The sequence below is a fragment of the Triturus cristatus genome, chromosome 5_2 (genome assembly GCF_964204655.1).
Source record: "Triturus cristatus chromosome 5_2, aTriCri1.1, whole genome shotgun sequence".
Taxonomy (NCBI): Eukaryota; Metazoa; Chordata; class Amphibia; order Caudata; family Salamandridae; genus Triturus; species Triturus cristatus.
In genome coordinates, this window is record NC_140588.1 from 475,426,276 (window position 1) to 475,448,649 (window position 22,374).

The following is a 22,374-nucleotide window of genomic DNA, read 5'->3' on the forward strand; positions in this document are numbered from 1 at the left end:
AGGAAAAGGTTACTCCTCCCAGTAGCGATGGTGCAACCCTGCACTTAAAGGTGTCATATGTGTTCTTCGTAGTTCCTCTAGTTAGGAGAAAAAGCAAGAAAGGCCAGAAAAAAATCCATGGAAGAAGATAATGAATTAAAATCTGATAAATTAAAGCCTAATTGGTTTGTAATCTGGAATTCCAGTATAAATTGAATTAGCATAATCTAACCAAGATCCAATAAGGGCAGTTACTGCCCATCTTTTTCCTTTACTGTTCAATAAAGGAAAGATATTTCTTAAAAGTTTTAGCACAAAGATGCATTTCATTGGAGAAGTGTACTCTCATGGACAGGTTAAAAGCAAAGGTGACCCCAAACTGTTTGTTGTGCTCAAAGATGCAAGTATATCACCCACACCTAAAGACCAATATTTGTGTGTCTACTACCCATTAATCACAAGTACTGCTGTTTTGTTGTGCATTTCACTTTAGCCAGCTGTTGTCTATTCAGTTTCAGATAAATGTCATGCATTGCTGAAAAGTGAAACAAAACTTAAGGGATCCTCCTATTCGAACTAGAAGTTGTGGATGACCTGAACACATACATAATTGTAGCCCTTGTGTTTGTAGTTCCTTGTTAAAGGAGCTCACATATATGTTAAATAATTGAGCTGATTGGTCAGATCCTTGGGGGATTCTATGATTAACAGATTTCGTCTCCTAATTGGTGATAATCTGACAGACTGCGATCTGTGAGTTAGGAAGAAGCTAAATAGTATTAACGCCTTTCACTTTATAGTAGCTGCCTTCAGCCAGCCAAGCAGAACAGCATGATCCACAGTATGGAATGCAGCCGATATGTCCAACAGGATCGAGGTGACAGTTTCCATGAATGGTTTTAGAAATGTTGTGGAGGCTTTATGAGACAGCATGCAAACCTGTAAAAAGAAATAACATCATTTGCAGGCATTGCAATATCATCATAGCCCATGAGAACACCGCTGCGCACACACACCACCATCACCCATGGATAAATAGTATAAAACGAAATGTGGTTTCATTTTGTATTAAATCAGATGGGAGGAAACCGCACAATAGTAATGTACCTTAAATGTTTGTGCTAGAGATTTGCCTCCCCTTTCCCTCGGATGACCATGGTGGATGCAGGAGAACAGAGTCTATTTTAGTTGATTTGTGTAAAGTAATGCTTCTCAGGGCAGGTAGCACTGGGCTGCTAATCTGAAGCACTCACAACATAGGCACTGTGAAGTGTGAGATCCTGCATCTGGCTGTCATTCAGCCTTCCTGCAGCAGTAATATTTTGCCATTTCCTGAAATGGCTACTGGTCTGGGTTCTGTTTGGCTAACATGCTCCATTGTTTCAAATTTGAAAAAAAAAATCTTTATTCCATGCCTGGCATCCTTTGCTTTCAAAACTCTGCTGAAATCTCCCTGACCACCACTTCCCATTTTCACCAGTAAATAAGTATGTTTTGCTGATTTCACTTCAAAATTAGCAGGTATAACTTTCCTTTGATTGTTAAATTTGTTTTCCTGTGTAATTGTGGACATATCTTTAGAAAATTAGTTTTTGGTCCAAATATTACAGATTCTGTAGTCCAACTGGATCAAGGTGCAAGTTTTATTGTAATCGGCTACAAATTGCAGATCATCTTGAATCACTAGGAGGACTGGTTCAACTGGAGAACAGACATTGGGATTGTCTAAGCCATGCTGACAGGGTGGTGTTTTTGGACAGACCTATTCATCTCCCAGTTGAAAACTCAACTCTTATTCAGCCGGAGACTGTACCCACAGGCAGCACTGGTGGACTCAGTCTTACAAGATTGGGGCAAAGGCCAAGTATGCTTTCCCTCTGTTGCGATGATCATGAAAATTACAGCCCAAGGGGCAAATCTGATTCTACTAACTTCTTTGTGAGGTCTTGATTTTGGTTTCTGGTTTGACTGTATCTTTCTTGGGATTCTGCCATTCATATTGATTTTCATCTGACACTTCTAACAAATCATCTAGGCAGGCTGCACCAGTTGGTGAACAAGGGCTTATGCAAAGCTTGTGACACTGAGAATTACAGGGGGATGAACAATCCCAGGACTTTTGATCCAAGCTTGGGTAGGTGGTACGGTCTAGTGTTACAGATTGGCTGGGGGACATTGGTTACACTGGTGTCTGGAACAGAAATTGAACTGGCGGAGACAAGAATTTTCCACGTTTTGAATTTCCTTTCTAAATTGGCTAGATTGCTATTGGCTTAAAGGACTGTTAAGGCTTTTACATTGGCAGAATATGAACCATACAATAAAATTCCATAGTGTTATGTATGTAATTGGTGATTTTATAATGCACTAATCGCCTGTGAAGGTATCCTCGTGCTCCGTAGCAGATATGCAAGGCCAGCCGTGGAGGGCTTACTTGAAAAGCCAGATCTTCAGCTTCTTGAGAAAGTCAAAAAGAGAGTTGCAGGTTCCGATGCATTGTGGGAGGTCATTCCAGGAAGGTATGTACAAGAAGGTACAACCCCCTGCTCTCCTTTTGTGTATGCGTGGGGTGTGTGTTAGTGGGAGACCATCAAAGCAGACGTGTCTGGAAGGTTAGCGGAAGTGAATGCAGGTAGGCATGGCCAGTGTTGTGGAGTGCTTTGTGGGTGTGGGTGCTTGTGTACTAGGAGTTAGTTAAGTTCCCTAAGATGTGGTGTAACGTGGGCTCGGCATGGGAGGTTGGGTAGTAGTCTGGCTGCTGCGTTTTGGTCGGCCTGTAGTCTTCTTGTGAGCTAGCTACATATCCCTGCCTGTGAACAACCCTCGGTGTACAAGTTAGTCAGGGGTGTGAAGCGACTGGCCTTTCAAATCATTATTCAAATCTTTGTAATGTCCACATGGTTTTAAATAATTTTCTCTCATGGCCTTGGAATGAGTTCTACTAAATACAGGAGTTGGTGATTTGATTAGGGTCATTTAGGAGGGTATAAGATCAATGCGCACTGCATTTATCCCATGGAATGTTTACAGACAAAGGCCAGGAGGACAAAATCGACTACTCGCTCTATTTCATATACATTTACTGATACACCCAGAGGTTGTGTCATCCAGTGCATCAGAGCACATGAAAACACAACCAGTTATATGCACCTACATGGTATCCATCAACTGCTGATTTTAATCAGGAGACCCTTTGGGTCGTTTGTATCTCGTTTTTTAGTGAGGTGGATCTTGTGGGAGATACACAAAGCAAGTATTGATCCAATGTTTTTGGGGTGCTGTTGGCTGTTGTCTTCATTTACAGGTGTTTTTTCCAGTAAGATGCTTGGAAGACATCACGAGTGCAGTGGATTGGTCTGCTCAAGATTTAAAAAAAAAATAATTTCAAGCTTTCCAGTGAGTGGCTTTTCAGGTACTCAGTAAACTTTGGGCATACATAGTCCTCGCTTCCAGTCCTGACATAGAATTTACAATTTCTTAGCTGTCATGGTAATGACAGGATCATGAGGATAATCGGTCTTGTCTATAGGCAGATTGGCTCATGACCCCACCTGATTGGAAATCACATCCATTTCGGATGTCTCTCAATGATCATGGTTAGTCTGCAAGTATAGGGTTTAATGAAGGATCTCAGGCTGGAAAGTTTGATTTTGTGGGTTAATACTGAATGCAATCCGATTTAGCTGGAACTAGTTTTTTTTCTTTCTAGGATTGGAAGCAAACATGGGATTCAGATAGCAGTCTTTGGAAAGGAAGACATAGAGCTGAAGAGGAGGTGGAGCGTTTCTCAAGGATTATGTCCTACTATGGTTGGACTGATTATTAATTCCTAGACTGATGGAAAATGTAGTTCGGTTATATATCTTTTCCTATTAGCTCTGAAATCTCTGTTGAGGTTAATAAAGAACTCACTAGATTTGAAACTTAAATTCTTGTTAACCAGGAACATTTTTATTTTGAATTTCAATTAGTTTTTACTCATATCTGATAGGGATAGCTTGCTTTACTATGATAAGTGCATCAACTTGTATCTTTCCCTATTCTAAAAAATGCTTCCTCTCTGATAAACACACCACCCGGTGGAACAGGCAAGAGCTCTGGAGATGGCCCAGCTAGAATATTTTGCAACAAAGTCCTAACCGACTCCCATAAAACGTATCAACAGCTTACAAGACTACAAAGTAAGGTGTTCAGAATGAACCAGATTCCAAGAAAGTACAAACACATAAATTCAGTCAGTTAATGATGTATACATATGCACCCAACAGAACTCTGCATTCAACGACTGCACATCTGATCGTTCAAAATCTTTCAAGTGGATGAATATAAAAGCAACACACTAGTAGTCCAGTGCCCCAGGCTGTAGAAAACTTGAACTGCATCTTGAGGGCTGAAATAATCTACATATGCTTTAGGAAAAGCCTAAAAATGAAGTGATCCTATACTCATATAACTGAAGTCCTTATAAGCAGGAGTTTCATCTGAAGAATATAAGATCAACCTTCTGTGACTGAACTCTAACAGTGCCACACTCTTGTGGTGCAAAGGTGTTCTGTTGTGTTGGAACTGAAACTATAAAAAAGGTGATGGGACAGAGGGTGGAGAATATAACATTGAGATCAATAAGGTATATAAAGTTTTTCCTTTATAGAATGATCATCAATCATATTTACAAAACGTCAGCCATTCTCCATATATATGAGGATAGGATTTGTACAAAGGTTATATTTGTCTTGATAAAGGCTTTCTGAAAAAGAATTTGCAGCAAGGTTATCAACGCTTTTCTCTTTGTTGTTGTTTTATCTTTTTGAAGAAAAATACCATAAGATGCTCTCTTACACACACACACACTGGTTTGTTATACATTTTTTGCATTATATTGTAATTTATATAGTACGTCCTACCCCGACAATGTGCTGAGGCCCTTTTTGTATGTGCAGCACAAGATAGATCGGGTCAATTACAACATTAGAGACATCTTTCTTGTGTATTGTGGTTCAATATGTCATATTTAACACGCATTTTGTAAGTAGTGCGCCATGCACTTTGTCATGCAACCTGCTATAAAAAGTAGTCACAAACTGCACTGCCCTGCAATCTGTCAAATTATATGTCCTTAAGAGGTTATGCAATCAATATGTAGGTGATCATGTGGGATTTTGCACATGTATTTATTTAGTGATCATCCAACCTGTCATACAAGCATGTATCTACCATCTGGCAATAGTGGCACCAGTGAACTATTATATGTTGCCATCACAGAGGAGACAGAATCCCATCCCCTGGAGGTAGTGGTATGCAACTAGTAAATACAGTACAGTGAACCTAGGAGCAATAGATTCCTAGCCCCTGGCTAGGTGACTAAGAAGTATAATTTGAAATCAAACCACGAAAGACTGAATCCTAGCACATGAAGCAGTGCTAAGCCACCAGGACATACCATTAGGTCTAGTCAAAGAGATAGAGACACCATCATAGAAATGGTTACCATCCTTCTCAGAAAACAAATACTGCCCATTTGTTTACATTTTGTAATTCTGGAAGAGCTAGGAGATAAAAATGAACAGCAATCATCCCTCTCTTTGCTTTAACATTAATATAGAATTAATTTAGACTTCTCTCAAATACTTTTTGAGTGGTTTTATTCATACCAAATTGCACTGCTTTCCAATTATATTTTACTGGTACAGGCATAAAAATACAGTCCAGGCTGATAAAATTGGCCTAATGGCAACACTAATGGGAGATAATCACTGGCTTAACCCGAACAGCATTGAATTATTAGATGGATAAAGTAGTCAACAGATGTGGCATCTAGTAGATCTGTAGGAGGAATGCAATAGATTAAGTGAAGAGACAGTTAGGAAGTAATGGGTGAGAGGTGAAAGAACAGGAGAACGAGCTTAATGGTATTTAAAGCTCTAGATTTGCCTAATGCCCAGCGTGTAAATTACATTAACTCCTTGTCATCAAGAGTTGAGCGGTATAAGCAGATTTCAGATTTTGCTTGATATGGCCCACCAGGAAGTGACAAAGGAGTTGCCCATGACATGCACTGGTTACAGTCAGAAAGATACAAGCCAAATGCTGTCTCAAGGAGCAACAGACGAGCAGTCTATGGCGTGCCAAGCACAGGTTACAGGCAACCAGAAAACTGCCCTTGGGCCAATCCACGAGTGACAGAGATACTATTGGTCTAAACAAAGAAGCAGCACAAGTGGATTCATTGTTAAAAAGGTTGCAGCCAGTGGCCATTCCATACAACTTCAATGCTCAGGCCAGAAACATTTCTTCATAAAGACATTTAGCTAACAACAGTGGCTATCTTTCAAGAAGCAAGTTGAAAACAGAGAATATGTAAGGAACTATTTAGTAGCATCAACAAAAACATTTAAAATCACACACATATATGTCAACATTTACACCCAAAAAATCACATTAAACGTTTACGGAATATAATCTGTACCTTTTACGCCAAAAAACAATTTCATAAAGATATATAAAAAATTTCAAAGTAAAACATTTTTTGCAATCAAAGAAATGTGCCTCCTGATTTTAAATTGAAATCAGCAACATATACTTATTTACTAGTGGAAATGGGAAGTGGTGGTCAGGAAGATTTCAGCAGGGTTTTGAAAGAAAAGAAAGCCAGATATGCAATAAAGAAACGTTTTTCAAATTTTAAACAATGGAGCACACTAGCCAAACAGAAACCAGCCCACTAGCCATTTCAGGAAATGGCAAATGATTACTGCTGCAGGAAGGCTGAATGGCAGCCAGATGCAGGATCTCACACTTCACTGTGCCTATGCTGTGGGTGCTTCAGATTAGCAGCTCAATGCTACCAGCTCTGAGAAGCCTTACTTCACACAAATCCACTAAAATAGACTCTGTGGTCATCCAAGGGAAAGGGGAGGCAAATCTCTGGCATGAACATTTAAAGAACATTAATATTGGGTGTTTTCCTCCTATCTGATTTAATACAATATGAAACCACATTTATTTGTATACTATTTATCTATGGGTGATGGTGGTGTGTGTGCGTAGAGGTGTTCTCATGGGCTATGATGATATTGCAATGCCTTCAAATGATATTATTTCTTTCTACAGGTTTTCATGCTGCTTCAAAAAACCTCCACAACATTCCTAAAACCATTAATGTAAACTGTCTTTGACACAATACTTCCTAATCTCGAATAATTTTCTTCCAAATGACTCTTTCCGTCCCTTCCATCCACTGAATGCCTCTGCTCTTTAAATACAGCCTACTCTCCTTTAAAAATTGTACCCTGCACCCTAACAATACTTAATCTCCTATAGTTTATCTAATAATCCAAGCTAATCAATGCTTGAAATTCCCATAGCTCACCTAATTCCTTCCAATGTAATCTACTACATAGAAACAGGAGTAAATAATCAGCATAAGTTCCTTAAGAACACAAGATGATTCCCAAACACCAACAAGAATAAAAAAAACCACTAACCATGGGACCTGGAGCTGAATACTGCCCAGTGTAAAGACACAACATGGCCTTGCCGGGGTAGTAAATGCTACGTTATGCAATTACAATACAATATATAACTCACACTCAAACTAATACCATAACACGCATCAGTCAGTCGATTGTAGTTTATAAAGGCTGAGTACATTTATGGGCAACGGCCGACGCAGCAACCAAACTCCCCTGCTGTGTTCCCTTTGTGTTTGATTCAACAATAAATCCGGCTGGGCGTGCACAAGCTACTCCAGCACCTGCCGTCGTTGGGTGGCAGCTGCGATGCAGAGAATAAATTAACCCAAGATTTGGAGTGGTGCACCACCCGTTAATGAAGATAGACATTAAGGCTGCATGGGCCTCCTTGATAAGGGCCAGCATACGAAGAATCTGGTGTAGAACAAGCTGCAGCCGTCAGCTCGTATGCTGGCCCTTATCAAGGAGGCCCATGCAGCAATACTCTACATGTACATTCTCTCCCAGGACCATACATCAATCTATGCCCTGAAGTTCATTGTATATGAACGAAACGCGTTGGCTGGCAATTTTCTGTATTTGGATTCTTTTGAAAAATAAAGGATTCATTAAGACAACCTAATCAAGACTATATGACTTATTGATAATCTATCTTCATTAACGGGTGGTGCACCACTCCAAATCTTGGGTTAGTTTATAAAGGCTGTTTAATAATTCCCTTTTTCTGCTTGACACTCCTACTCTCACATAGGTCAAAACTACTAAGGGGCATGTCTATAACCCATTTCTGGAGCAGTCTATAGCAATAACCCACCCATTACCATCTGATCAGGCATGGAATAACTGACGAGATCTACCGCATGCCCCTGGCCAATGGAGGAATTTAATTTAGTCCAACACTGCAGGTGCTGACTAGCAATACACTACAACCACTTCTTGGCATCTCAAAATGGCAATCAGATATAGAATGATATTAACCAAGTCCATCCTAGTAGATCACTCCATACCTTCCCCCTTTAATCTAAGCCTGCTCAGGACCATGAACTTCAATCAAAATATCTCAGAATGGACAACCCAGCACAGTAACCTCTTCTTGTAAACATAAGAAATACCAGAAAGGGACCTGCAGAGCTGCTCAACGCTGCCAACTTACTGAAAACCATAAATTGCATGCTTATCCCTCACACTTCATCATCCATCACACCACTAAGTGATGCATCCCATAATACGATAACCTCAACTCAGTAGTCCAGAAATATAACATAGAAACAATTACTACATAAAATCAAACCAAATAGAACGTACTTTCTTTCATCCACGTACCCTACATGGTGTAAGCAAGCACTTCAGCAAGCGGTATAGGGGTAGTAAGAGCTAAATAAATGTTGCAATACTATACAATACTCAGGGCTCTCATGCCGTTGTGACAATTCTCAGTTCAGCCACTGTCCCACCTGCCATTCTACAGAGTGTGGCTTCGGGGGACTAGACACCTTTCTTTTTTTACATAGCAGGTTGCCGCATTTCATTTTACAATTTAACTGGAGAGAGGATGAGGTTTAACAGCTAGAGCAGTCGACCTCAGAGCTGAGGAACTGGGTTTGAATCCAGTGATTCAGCGCAAATCACTTAAACTCCCGAACCTAACAAAAAAATGAATGTGTCCCTCTGTAACGCAAGTGGTGCTCAAGTAAAAAGCTCTGATGCCTTCAGGTCCAGTTATCCCTATATAAAGCTAAAACAAAACAAAAAAAACTGCATGTTACTGAAAGTCATTCCCAAATCATTATGTTGAAATGGCTTCCTGTTTCCTGCCCTATAACAGAAAGTTATTCTCTTCGTCTCACAACAATTTTATTGGGTGTTTAATGAGTTCCTTGCTCTTGGATTTCTTTCTGATCCTGTGCCTGTTTTCCTTTATCTTATTCCTCTGCACGTCAGTTGTCTTCTACTTCCAGCCTTGCCTTTTCTGTATCACTGTTCAAGATCGTGACTCCCGCTTCCATCCATCCAGCTTATCTCCAGGTCACCACTTGGTGTTTTCTGAGGTCAAGTCGTCTCAGCCTTTGTGGATTGTTTTTAGAGGTTTTTTCCCATTTGTTCTTCCTTGGTGGCTCCTTCAGCAAGTCACTTGCTGCTAGGTGCTTTTCTGCAAATGTGGCCTCGTGGCTAATGGAAGGGGTCGCCTTTATCTCTGGCAGACTAAGTCTCTCTAGGTCAATGAGGCCGAGAAATAGTGTAAAAAACACAGATAAGGCGTCATAACCCTAATAAGTGCAAGACCATTTGTTTGCAAAGACATTAAGTTAAGAAAAGTGGCCATCACTGAAAAAGTAAGTTAAGCATGCAGCACATGTAAGGACATGTTTTAGCAGGAGCAAAATGTTTGTAAAATAGCAATTCATTAGTACTTGCACCAAAAAGAAGATTTTTTGCTTTCACTATGTATATATATATATTCACTAAAAAAACAGAGTTTTACAGACGTTATAGTTAGAAATTAGCATTTAAAAACCTTTTGAAATTCACTGAAGAAAACCTAGGTTTCAGGGGCGTTATAGGTAGCTGGACATTTCACACGTACAAAACCATAGAAATTCCACCGTTATAGTTAGTTCAGCTAACTATAACTCGCGCCCCCGCAATGCACTGCTCATGACGTCACATATTACATCATTCATGAGTTCATGCTCCTCTTCCTTTTTGTGTGACATCAGTGTCACTCTGTATATTGTAATAGAGTGTCATATTTACACATAACAGGAAGTGGAGATTTGTGGCCTCCAGGAGTAACCCATCTGAAATACAGCTTACTAACCTTTATAACTTACTTGATCAGATATTTTCACAGTGAGAATATTTTTCGAAATTACAGTTTAAAAAAAGTTAGTTTGCATACTTTCTTAGTGAATATCTTTGATAAACCCTAATTTTTTTGGGGGTATTTGTATTTTTCTCTGTTGCGGTTCCTATTCACCTTCTCCCTATAGAATATATAAGACCAGTAGGATATATTATTATACTACTATTCTATATATTCTTAAAGGAGTATGTGATTTGTTAGCGGAGCAGTGAGCGACCTCTAAGCACTACGACCAAACTTTCCTGATTTCTACAGAATAGAAATTTTTTAAAATGATAAAGCCTACATTTGTATGTAATATAAAGTTATTTGTGTTTAACTGTTTTTAATTTTTATTTTTTTTCTGACCTGAGATGATATAGTGCGGGAGTGTTTCTTGTAGCACTTCTTTTCTACTTTATCTAAAAGTAACTCATCCCTCTTATATTATCAAGAATATGGGGCAACACTTTTACAAACTATAGCAGAAAAAAAGGGAGGGTGTGGCCACGCTTAAGGGATATTTTATGAATTGCGTTTTTATTTTTCACCCCTTTGATATATACAGCTTCAGTTTCCAAAGAAATTATATTTATAATTGCTTAATAAAAACTGTTTCAAACCTAGACTGAAATGTTTGCTGCGCAACCACAGCTCCCTGTCAAAAAGTAAACACCACATTATAAGTAAATAGTGCTTCTGGGAAGTATCCCACCTTCAAACTCAATAAAAAGAAGACCGCAACACACTGTTATTTTGCCGCCGTGATTTGTACACCCCACGCCAATTATATAAATGGCCCTTAAAATATATCGAGTTAATAGTGTTCCTACCTTCCCCGCTACTACTTTGTTTTCCCGTACTCCATTGAAGTGCGTCACAAAATGGTTCACAACAGTAAACCGATTTCAGCCAATAATGAGCAAACTTGTACTTGGGACACTGTAGCCAACAAAAAATCTCCATGGTGTTCCGCAAAGGGGAAGGGAATCACTGCCAACACTTCTACTTTCAATGGTTTACAGCCAATGAACATTAAGCTTGGGAAGGTCCTGCTTGGAACACGTTACCCAATCAGATGTCCCTGATGCTCTGCGGAGGGGGACTGAATGGCTGGCAACGCTTCTACTTTCAATGGTTCGCAGCCAATGAACATTAAGCATGGGAAGGTTCTGCTTGGAACATGTCAGCCAATCAGATATCCCTACTACTCCGCGGACGGGGAGGACATGGCTGGCAACCCTTTTACTTCCAATGGTTCGCAGCCAATGAACATTGAGCTCGTTGTTGGAACACCTCAGCCAATTAAACATTAATTTTGTTCCGGGCACAGGAACAGAAAAACGCCCTCCCACATAATATTAAATTTCATCTAAGAAAGTGACACTGTACGTGATAAATGTGAACACCGCATTATAAGTAAACATTACTATGCATTATATTAAAGGAAAGCTGAAATACGGCGCATTGTTATTTTCCCGATATGATTTACACAGCCTACTGAACATTACCGCAATCCCGCACATTCACACTACCTGTGTGCGCAACGTACACACTGCTTGCCACAATACGGCGCATTGTTTTCCCAACGGGATTTCCAGAGCCTACAAAACCTTGCCGTAATACCACGCACCTTTGTTCTGCGGACGTAATTTACACGGCCCACGCAACATTCAAACTCCCTGCCTCTGCACCGTACAGACTGAATAAACTAAGACCACAGTGTTCCTACTATACCCTCTTATACAATTATTCTCTTTTTTTCCGCCCTACGCCATTCAACTCAGTCACAAAATGACTACCAACAATTCCTAGTTTCAACAATTCGCAGCCAATGAGCCGCACGCTCGTGCTCGTAACGTCTTAGCCAATCAATTGTCAAAATTCTCAAATATCGATATCTGTAAATTTTTATATTTCTCTAAAACTACTGAACGGACTTACCCCATTTAAACAAAAGCGTGCTTTCTGGACCAAGACCTTTCTCCCTGCCAAATTTGGCCTAATTCCGTTCAGCAGTTTGACCTGTAGCCTTGTCTAAGGTTTCCTATGGAAAGTGCATGGAGAAAACACGTTTTGGGACCCCCCTTTTTTCTCAACTCCCCTTCATGAATCACCCCCAAACTTTCAGGATAGGAGCTGACCTAAAAAGAGGAACTTTTAGGAAAATTTCGTAAAGATTTGTCAAACGACGCCAAAGTTATAAGCAAATTAAAAAATGCTTTTCCTATGGAAACATGGTTCTAACTATAACTATCTACTGGCGACCGCCAGTAGATTATATATATATATATATATATATATATACGTACATGCATATATACACATACACCTGTATGGATCTCAGAATGTTCCAAAGATAATTGGTTGCATTGGTATGAATGAAGTTTGAAGGATGGCCTTGAATGAATTTTTTACCACTACAATGGGAAATACATTGCTACGAATTTTAAAATAATATATGACAGGAATACCATTTTCAGGTCTCGCCTGAGCCAGCGCATGCGCTGCTCTGCAAGACATTTAGAAAGCGGGTTTTGAAAGTGCTACCACAGGCTTTGCCGGCCACCAGCTTGCGGTTACATGCGCGTGCACGTGCGCAGCCGCCATCTGTCTTTCCTCCTGTCACGGGTCATTAAGTGCATCGCAATCACTTTCACTTTTGCAGCACGCGTGCGTGCGCTTGCACACAACGCCCGGTCTTCTTTTCACACACACACCACTCGCTTGCTTGTTTTTCTTTTAACGCGAGCACACAACTCCCGCTTCTCCCCCCCCACCGATCATGGCAAGCGCAGCCAATTTAAATGTTATTTAATAGTGAAAGTCCGCTCGGGTGCCCCATGTGCATGTGATCGGATCTAATTTAATTTATTAATGAGCTGGAAGGATGAGACTTTGATGTGACCCGTCAGTGATTAAGCGACGGTTGTCCTCATTACGCCATTTGTACATTCTTTAATCTGAGGACCCACGGCCATGACTCCATTGGCCATCATTGGTTACTGTGAGCGTGTTTAGTGTTTACCATATTCCAGCACTAAAGATGGCCGTCTTCCTTCCCACCCTAATTAACGCGTTGCATGTGCTATGCAGGTTTGAAGCATATTGTGCCCATGTGGTACTTCAATTTATCAACGGGCGCCCGCCAGCTTTCCGTTGATGAAATAAGCCCCATAGCTAATCAGCGCGCATCCGCCGCCGCTGCTGCCAGCTCGCACTCTGGATCGATCTGGGACCCGCGCACTGCCTTCCCCCCGTGGACATTAGTTTTCGAATGTCATTGGAATGCGACTTTATTGGAGTCTCTCTGTAATGGCGTTCCTGCCTGTTCTTTGTCATTGCCTCTCGCCTCGTTCCACCACGGGCGCGTGGTGTGGCTGTCTGGACGTGAAGCACAGTCATCGGCGCAACCCTCTGTTTTTCACAGAATGGTACATGCCTGCTGTATATTTTAAGGTCACCTTGACAAATGATCTCTTGTAGCTTGCCTGGCCCGAGGGAGGGACGCTCATTGCCCAGCATAATCGTTGCCCTCCGTTGGATAGTTGGGTGGTGGGGGTTTGTTCAGGCTGTACTTGTGATCTTCAATTTCATTTTAAGCGTGAGGTATATAATTGGTTATCTGCGGCAGGATAACGCATTCAGCTTTTTTGGGGGGGCTTCTATCAAGCTGTATTCTGGCAGTGACTTAGCACCTTGCCAACTGCGCAGAATGGTGTTACAATACTGAAAACTACCACTTATTGTACCCACCGTGGCTCCTTTTTCTCCTACAGCTCATGTTCGAGTAATACGTGTTCAGAGATCTGCAGAAACATGCCTGGTTCAGGGCAGCGGGCAATGTTGCCCTTAGCGGCTGTCCGTGTAAGTGTTTAATATTTGGTCCAACTCTTTCACTCAATATCGACCAGCAGCTAGCCCCACAAGCACTACTGAGGGCCCCATTCTCACTGGGCGGTAATTCTGATTGTGCACACTGATCGAGATTAGTGCTTGTGCACTAATACCACAGTTTTTTCTCCACACCAATTTTCACTAAGTGTGGAACTCAGTAGGGGGGTGATATCTGTATTTACCAAGTGTGGTATTAAGCCCCTCTATGACAAGCAATATTTAATAAGGCCCAATCTCTCCTTATTTACCCAGTACAGCTTCTAATGGCCCTTTTCCATGTAGAATTCTTTATTCTCTATTTTAGTTATGAAACTGTATAAGAATAACATGCTTTTACATATAGCTCTTTCTATCACATCCTCTGTCATCTCCTAGAGCTGTGAAAATCTAATGTTTTACCACCTTTAGTTCACCTTGCCCAGCCCAACCCTTGGTCACTTTCCCTTATCGCAGTAAGCCTCGCCTTAACTCTGCACTGTTTTGTTTTCTCTTCAAGTGGAGGGGGCGAGAATCGCGTATTTTGCACATGATATTTGCATTATTTGCACAATTGTTTTTAAAAAAGCTTGACATCTGGGAATTGAGGGGTTTTAATAGCTGACAATAGTGGGAATTGTATGTTTGGAACAAGGGAACTGCTCATTTGTATAGCGCCGGAAACGAGGACAAGTGAAAGTACCTGTTCACTGACCTGAGCGGAACCGCATCGCTCGGGTTGGCAGTCTAGTCGCTAGGCAATAGACTATAAAAGCGGGACGCTGGCGTGGCCGCGCAACCTAGCTTTGTTTTCTCTTCAAGTGGAGGGGGCGAGAATCGCGTATTTTGCACATGATATTTGCATTGTTTGCACAATTGTTTTAAAAAAAGCTTGACATCTGGGAATTGAGGGGTTTTAATAGCTGACAATTGTGGGAATTGTATGTTTGGAACAAGGGAACTGCTCATTTGTATAGCGCCGGAAACGAGGACAAGTGAAAGTACCTGTTCACTGACCTGAGCGGAACCGCATCGCTCGGGTTGGCAGTCTAGTCGCTAGGCAATAGACTATAAAAGCGGGACGCTGGCGTGGCCGCGCAACCTAGCTTTGTTTTCTCTTCAAGTGGAGGGGGCGAGAATCGCGTATTTTGCACATGATATTTGCATTATTTGCACAATTGTTTTTAAAAAAGCTTGACACCTGGGAATTGAGGGGTTTTAATAGCTGACAATTGTGGGAATTGTATGTTTGGAACAAGGGAACTGCTCATTTGTATAGCGCCGGAAACGAGGACAAGAGAAAGTACCTGTTCACTGACCTGAGCGGAACCGCATCGCTCGGGTTGGCAGTCTAGTCGCTAGGCGATAGACTATAAAAGCGGGACGCTGGCGTGGCCGCGCAACCTAGCTTTGTTTTCTCTTCAAGTGGAGGGGGCGAGAATCGCGTATTTTGCACATGATATTTGCATTATTTGCACAATTGTTTTTAAAAAAGCTTGACACCTGGAAATTGAGGGGTTTTAATAGCTGACAATTGTGGGAATTGTATGTTTGGAACAAGGGAACTGCTCATTTGTATAGCGCCGGAAACGAGGACAAGTGAATGTACCTGTTCTCTGACCTGAGCGGAACCGCATCGCTCGGGTTGACAGTCTAGTCGCTAGGCGATAGACTAAAAAAGCGGGACGCTGGCGCTTAGCGCCAGTTATGCTGCCCGTGATGCAGTGGAGGACACCGTCAGGGAGCGGCTTTGCTACACGAGCAAGCAACTTAAAAGGATAGGCAGGTCAGTGAGCAATAGGCCTAGCACTTCTGATGTGAAAGTTGTATTGGACAGTAAAATTGATCCAAAAAGGAAGAATGCTATACTGGGAGGTCTGCTTAATGTTAGGTCATTGCCTAAACATTATGTGGAACTACATGTTACACGTCGAGCCTCCTGCGTAATCACATGGGCGCAGGGGAACAAGTAGTACAGGTGTTAGGAGGCATGTACTTTCTAGACGCTCCCTTATTTAGTACTAGTAGGTGGAGCTCTATTTATTTATTTATTTATTTATTCATTTATAAAGCGCATGGTTATACCTATTGGTGTGTCCCCGTGCTGAGACATCAAAAGAGCAGACCAGATAGAGCCGGGCACCTATCAGAGATCTTTTTTAAGAAATAGCCATGTCTTCAGTGATCTGCGAAAGATATATTCGCTGGGTTCTGTTCTCATGGTCAGTGGTAGAGTATTCCATAATTTGGCCGCCAAGTACCTAAAGGAATGGGCTCCCATTCTGGCTCTAAGTATTCTAGGGACAGTTAGTAAAGCCATATTCCTAGATCGTAAGTTACGAACAGGGGTGTATCTTGACACCAGTGACTGAAGATAGAGGGGGCTTTTTTCTGTCAAAATGCGATGAACGTAGCACATAGCTTTGAATAGAATTCTCTTTCCTATGGGTAGCCAGGGAAGGGTGGTCAGGGCTCTTTTAGTATTAGTTCTCCTAGGGAGGCTGAGGACTAGGCGGGCAGCAGCATTTTGCACTCTCTGTAGTTTAGTGAGTCCATTCTTGGAGGCACCCAGATACAGTACATTGCCATAGTCCAGTTGGGATGTAATTATAGCATGGACTATTGTTCTCCTGGCCTTTAGAGGAAGCAGGTCTATGACTTTCCTCAAGGTTTTCATTGCTCCATAACACTTTCCAGCAACCTTCCGTATCTGGCTGTCGAACGACAATTTGGAATCGACCCAGATAACCAAATTCTTCACTTCTGTTTTGGGGATGGGGGCTTGTCCAAGTGTTTCAGGCCACCAAGCAGAAGACCAGATGGTAGGTGTTTTTCCAACTACCAATACCTCTGTCTTATCTCCATTCAGTTTGAGGCAATGGTCAGTCATCCAGCCTGCCACTTCTTCAAGGCATTTTGTAAAGCGGATTGCTGCCTGTTCTTTATTTTGGGATAGTAACACAATTAGTTGGGTATCATCAGCATAAGATACGATCGATACCTCATGCTTTTGCACACACTCAGCCAGTGGTCCCACATATATATTAAACAGTGTTGGGCTTAGAATGGAGCCCTGAGGGACTCCCTGCCTTAACGGATGACTGTCTGATATATGTGAGAGTTGTGCTACTTGAAAGCTCCGTTGGGATAGAAAAGAGGTCATCCACTGAAGGGCATACCTCCGGATGCCACAAACCTCTAATCTTTGTAGTAGTAGGGGGTGTGAGACGGTGTCAAAAGCTGCGCTCAAATCCAAAAGGATGAGCGCAGCTGTCTTCCCTTCATCCGCATATTTTCTTAGGGTCTCCGTTGCCATTAATAAGGCTGATTCCGTGGAGTGAGCCTTTCTAAAGCCTGATTGAGAGGGGTGAAGAATAGCATTTGCATTGATGTGAGCCACTAGTTGTTTATTTGTGATTTTTTTCTGCAATCTTAGCCATCAAAGGTAGTAGTGAAATGGGACGCAAGTTCTCCAGAACTGAGAAATCCAGAGAAGGTTTCTTTCTCAAAGGTTTTACAATGGCCTGTTTCCAACTTAAAGGCACTATCCCAGTCCTAAAAGAGCGTTGGATAAGTTCAGAGATGTATGGTAAGATCATATTGATCCCCACCACTATTCTATTAGGTCGTGCTGGGTCGCGGGGGGATCCTGATTTGATTCCATTGATAGTAGCTATAAGTTCTTCCCTCTCCTGTATTATAAATTCATTTAATGTCACTCCAGTGAACTCCTCCTGACTGCCAGTGTGCTGATTACAACCCATTTGGGCCTTGGTCGGAAAAGACGAATATATCTTTGTGACTTTATCAGCAAAGAAATCTGCCACTTTATTGCAGATCTCTTTGGAGGAGGTTTTCACTCCTTCCTCCTCATTGTTTTTAAGGGATTTCAGTATATTAAATAGTTCCTTGTGGGAATTATCAGCACTATCAATTTTGTCCGCGTAAAAATCACGTCTAGTTTTCTTTATCAGTGCGTGGTAGGCTTTTAACTCCTTATTGTATTTATCTTTAGATATAGTACAATAGGTTTTCCTCCAGGCTCGTTCAGATTTTTTACATTCTTTTTTTGCCATACGTAGTTCCTCATTGAACCATGGTGCAGTGGCTTTTCCTCACTGAGGGGTTCTAGTACTCCAGGGTGCAACTTTATCCAAGGCACTGGAAATCCAGGCCTCTAACTGCTCATTTGCTATATCAATATTGTTATCTAGCGTTGGTTTCTTCTCCTTCAGTGCGTGTTCGAAGGAAGAGGTGTCAAAGTTATTCCACTTTCTAGTGGTAATTACCTCCTTGGAGGGTGGCGCCCTCCTTCTATATGCTGGCACTGTAAATGGGACCAAAAAACGATCCGACCATGGGACTAGCCAGGGGGCTCCCATTTCAACCTCCTCCGAGTTAGCAACAATAGGGTCTAATATGTGGCCTCCTTGGTGCGTTTGTGTTTCAACTCTCTGAGTTAGGTTTAGAGTAAGCATATCTTTGCAAATAACATCTACTTCTTTATTGTCCATGTCATCAAAATGTATATTTAGGTTTCCTAGAATCAACAATTTGTTGTGCCTCAGCGCTGGGTGTACTATCCTATCCTCCAAACTGGCCACAGACTGAGCTGTCTGGCCCGGAGGGCGATAGATGAGGAAACCATTCAGGGTATTACCCTCTGCCATGGACAGGGTGAAAAAGAAAGCCTCACATTTCTCTAAACCTGCTTGTTTGATCTCGCATGATATGTCCTTTTTGTAAATGATGGCGATCCCTCCTCCTCTTTGGCCCTCTCTATCCTGCCGAACTATATGGTATTGCTTTGGGACAGCATCTTTAATGTCAGGTGTTGAGTGTTCGTTGAGCCATGTCTCTGTCAGGAATAGGACATCAATACGTTTTTCAGTAAGGAGATCACATATCTCGTGCTTGTGTTTGGTTAGAGATCTACAATTTAAAAGGGCGAGTTGAGTTTTGGGTTCCTTACGCGTAGGCACTCTATGTAGCAGTCTCGTTTTACAATGTATGCAAGCTGGCTCCATGTTATCCACTTTAGTGGTATGTCTGCAAATAGTGCTAACAACTGTCCGTAGGTCCAGTAATGCGTTTTTCGAGTAGTGTATCCTTGGTATTGATGCATTTGGGTCAGGGTCTCTGGCCCTAGGTCCCGGTCGGGCGCGGATGGGCGCGGACGGGCGCAGACGGGCTTGCCTTAGGCGCGCCTTCGGCGCGACAGCAGCGCGCCCGCTGCACGGTCGCGAGCACATAGGTTATTTGAAGGCAGTCCGGCGGTAGCCCCACCTCTGCCGACCAGACCGGAAGTGGTGTGTCCTACCCCGCTCTGCCACGCCCTCCACAACAAACGGCACACAGCCGGGGTAGACCGGGGCAGACAAAAGAACGGTAAGCTTGCTAATTTACACACAAAAAAGGTCACATGTGCAAATCACGCAGAGGCTTAAAAGAACACAATTGTTAAAAACACATTAAAAAGATATGTTCGTTTCTACGTAGATATTTCTAAAACACACGGATAAAATGACAGTTCGCTGACAGGCGGTCACTCTGTTGTCTCTCCTAGAGTGTCTCTGCGCGGTCGCGAGCACATAGGTTATTTGAAGGCAGTCCGGTGGTAGCCCCGCCTCTGCCGCCCAGACCGGAAGTGGTGTGTCCTACCCCGCTCTGCCACGCCCTCCACAACAAACGGCACACAGCCGGGGTGGACCGGGGCGGGCAAAAGAACGGTAAGCTTGCTAATTTACAAAAAAAAAAGGTCACAAAGCTCTCTTCTGTTCCTTTCTATAAAAGCCCTTCTGGACAGGAAGCAGGTGCTTGGCTTTCGAGTTCCTGTCTCCAGACGCCACGCCCCTCTGTACGAGTTCCTGGTTTGTGAGTCTCTCATTGTTCCCAGTCTCCCGTTCGCTATTCCCCGAGTACCCGTTCCCACTCTAGCGAGAATTTGGCTCTGAGGAAACACACCCGATACCCGCTCCTTTACAAGCGTTAGTTCGCTGCTGCTCCTGAAAAGTTAAGAGAGACGCGGCCGCTTCTGAATAGCTACTTTGTAGCCTGTTTCCTTTCCCCCTGATTCTGGTGGCACCATCCCTTTGTATACACAGCCAGCAAAAGCGGATTTATTTACCGATACATTGTATCTCTTTGCCGCTTATGCGCTGGTGGAGAATTTATGTTTGACGCGCGGTGCGCATTGGATATTGTTTGTTGTTGAGCTCGCTATACGCTTTTGAAATTATTTGAGGATCCTCACTTACATTTCTTACGCACTTTTACGTGCGTTGTTAGTGCCACATTTCTGAGGGAATTATTATTTTATATCGTTGCAGTTGCAACAAACAGGATTTCTAACTGCTGTTGGAAATAGAAGTCCCCTATCAGTGTAAAGACACCCATTTTTCCCCATTGCTCCGCTCCTTGAGAGGGCTCCTTGAGAGGGCTGTTTTAAGTCGCCTAGAGAATACCCTTTGAGCACTTTAGCAGAGCCCAGTATACTCCTTCCTTGCCTGACTCCTTCTAGACGCCAGCGTTCCCTGCGCTGCCCTTTCAAGTCTTGAACTCCTCTTGCCCTGTTGAAGACACCAATTCATCTTGCCTGCCCTGTGGAGTCAGAATTTCATTCCATATTGACCCCAGAGATGTCCAGCTGGTAAGAAGGGAGTGGGAGCTGTCAGTAATGCAAAAACATTAAAGTGTATGAAATGTTTTTCTAGTTCTAGGGAGAAGAGGATTTTTTCTAATATATCCCTTAATATCTTCTCTATAGGTTGTCCTCTTCCTTGACCATCTTGAGGAAATCTTCTGGGGGGGATCTAAAGTTTATGCCACCAAGCTTTGGGTCCCCACATCTCTCAGGAGTTGTCTATTGGTAGAGTGTATTAAACTCACGCTTCCGTGAACAGGTCTTGAGAGTGTGGGGATATTCTCGTCGCTCCTGTGGATTGGGCCTACTCACTCGCGCAGGTGGGTCTACTCGGCAGCAGAAAGCCAAGCCTATGAATTACGTCCACCCGAGCGACGATGAATCTAGAAGGAGCTAGTACTTCACAAGAGAACCCCCTCCATAGTTCTACTGTAGAAGAGTTGGCTGCGGCCTTGGTAGATCTTCAAAGGGAAGTCGGGAGACTCAAAGCAGAAAATCACCAACTACATGTAGAATTAGAAAGACAACAACATGTAGATAGTGTTACAGTCACAGAAACCCCGCACAAAAATAAACGCTCCTACATACAACCTGCCCGTTTCATGGTTCCTTCTCCGTCGGTTGAGCCCACGACTGTTCACCCTTCCAACCCCCAAGCTCTACAGGTGTCCATGCATACACATAATCCCGTTCCTTTAGCGGTTCCAGAAAGGTTTTATGGGGATAGCGCCAAATTCAGTGTTTTTGTCAATCAATGTCAACTACATTTCCTTTGTAAGGCTAATGCCTTTCCTGATGACGCAGCTAAAGTTGCGTTTGTGATTTCATACTTAGGGGGTAATGCTGCTAGTTGGGCAGTCCCTTTAGTTGAAAGCAACGATCCCCTTTTATATAATTTTACGCTTTTTAGGTACAAGTTGAAAAGTTTGTTTTCAAAACATACCTATGTACAAGCGAGTGACAGTGAATTATTAAGTCTGAAACAAGGAAACAAAGCCCTTCTGACCTATGTGACGGAGTTCAATAGGTTAATAGTAGAAACACAATGGCCGGAGGAGAAAAGAACATCACTCTTTTATCGAGGATTAAAAATGATGACTTGAAAGATCTCTTGTCCCATATCGTTGACCCTCCTGAAGATTGTCCCACCTTTATTGATCTAGTGGTGAGACTTAATCATAGATTAACGGAACGTAGAGGGGAGAAATCCCGGGGAAATTTGGCTCGGCTTTTGATAGTTCGCGGAGACAAAAGAGAAAATAAAGAACCCAAAGACACCAGCGAACCAATGCAAATAGGGGGTATGAGGAATCCTTTAACAGTCGAAAAAAAAGACAGACGGAGAAAACAAAACCTTTGTCTTTATTGTGGTAAGGGAGGACATTATGTTAGAGGCTGTCCTTCCAAAACAGGCACTATTCCTAAGACAGCAGCTGTCTGTCAAGAGTATGGTTTCGCTTCGGGAAACTAACGAACTTGAAGAAGGAAGAGACCGTTTCTTTAAGTAATTCAGTGTATAAGGTCTCAGTAGAGGTGGATAGTATTCATACACCTGTAGCCCGTCA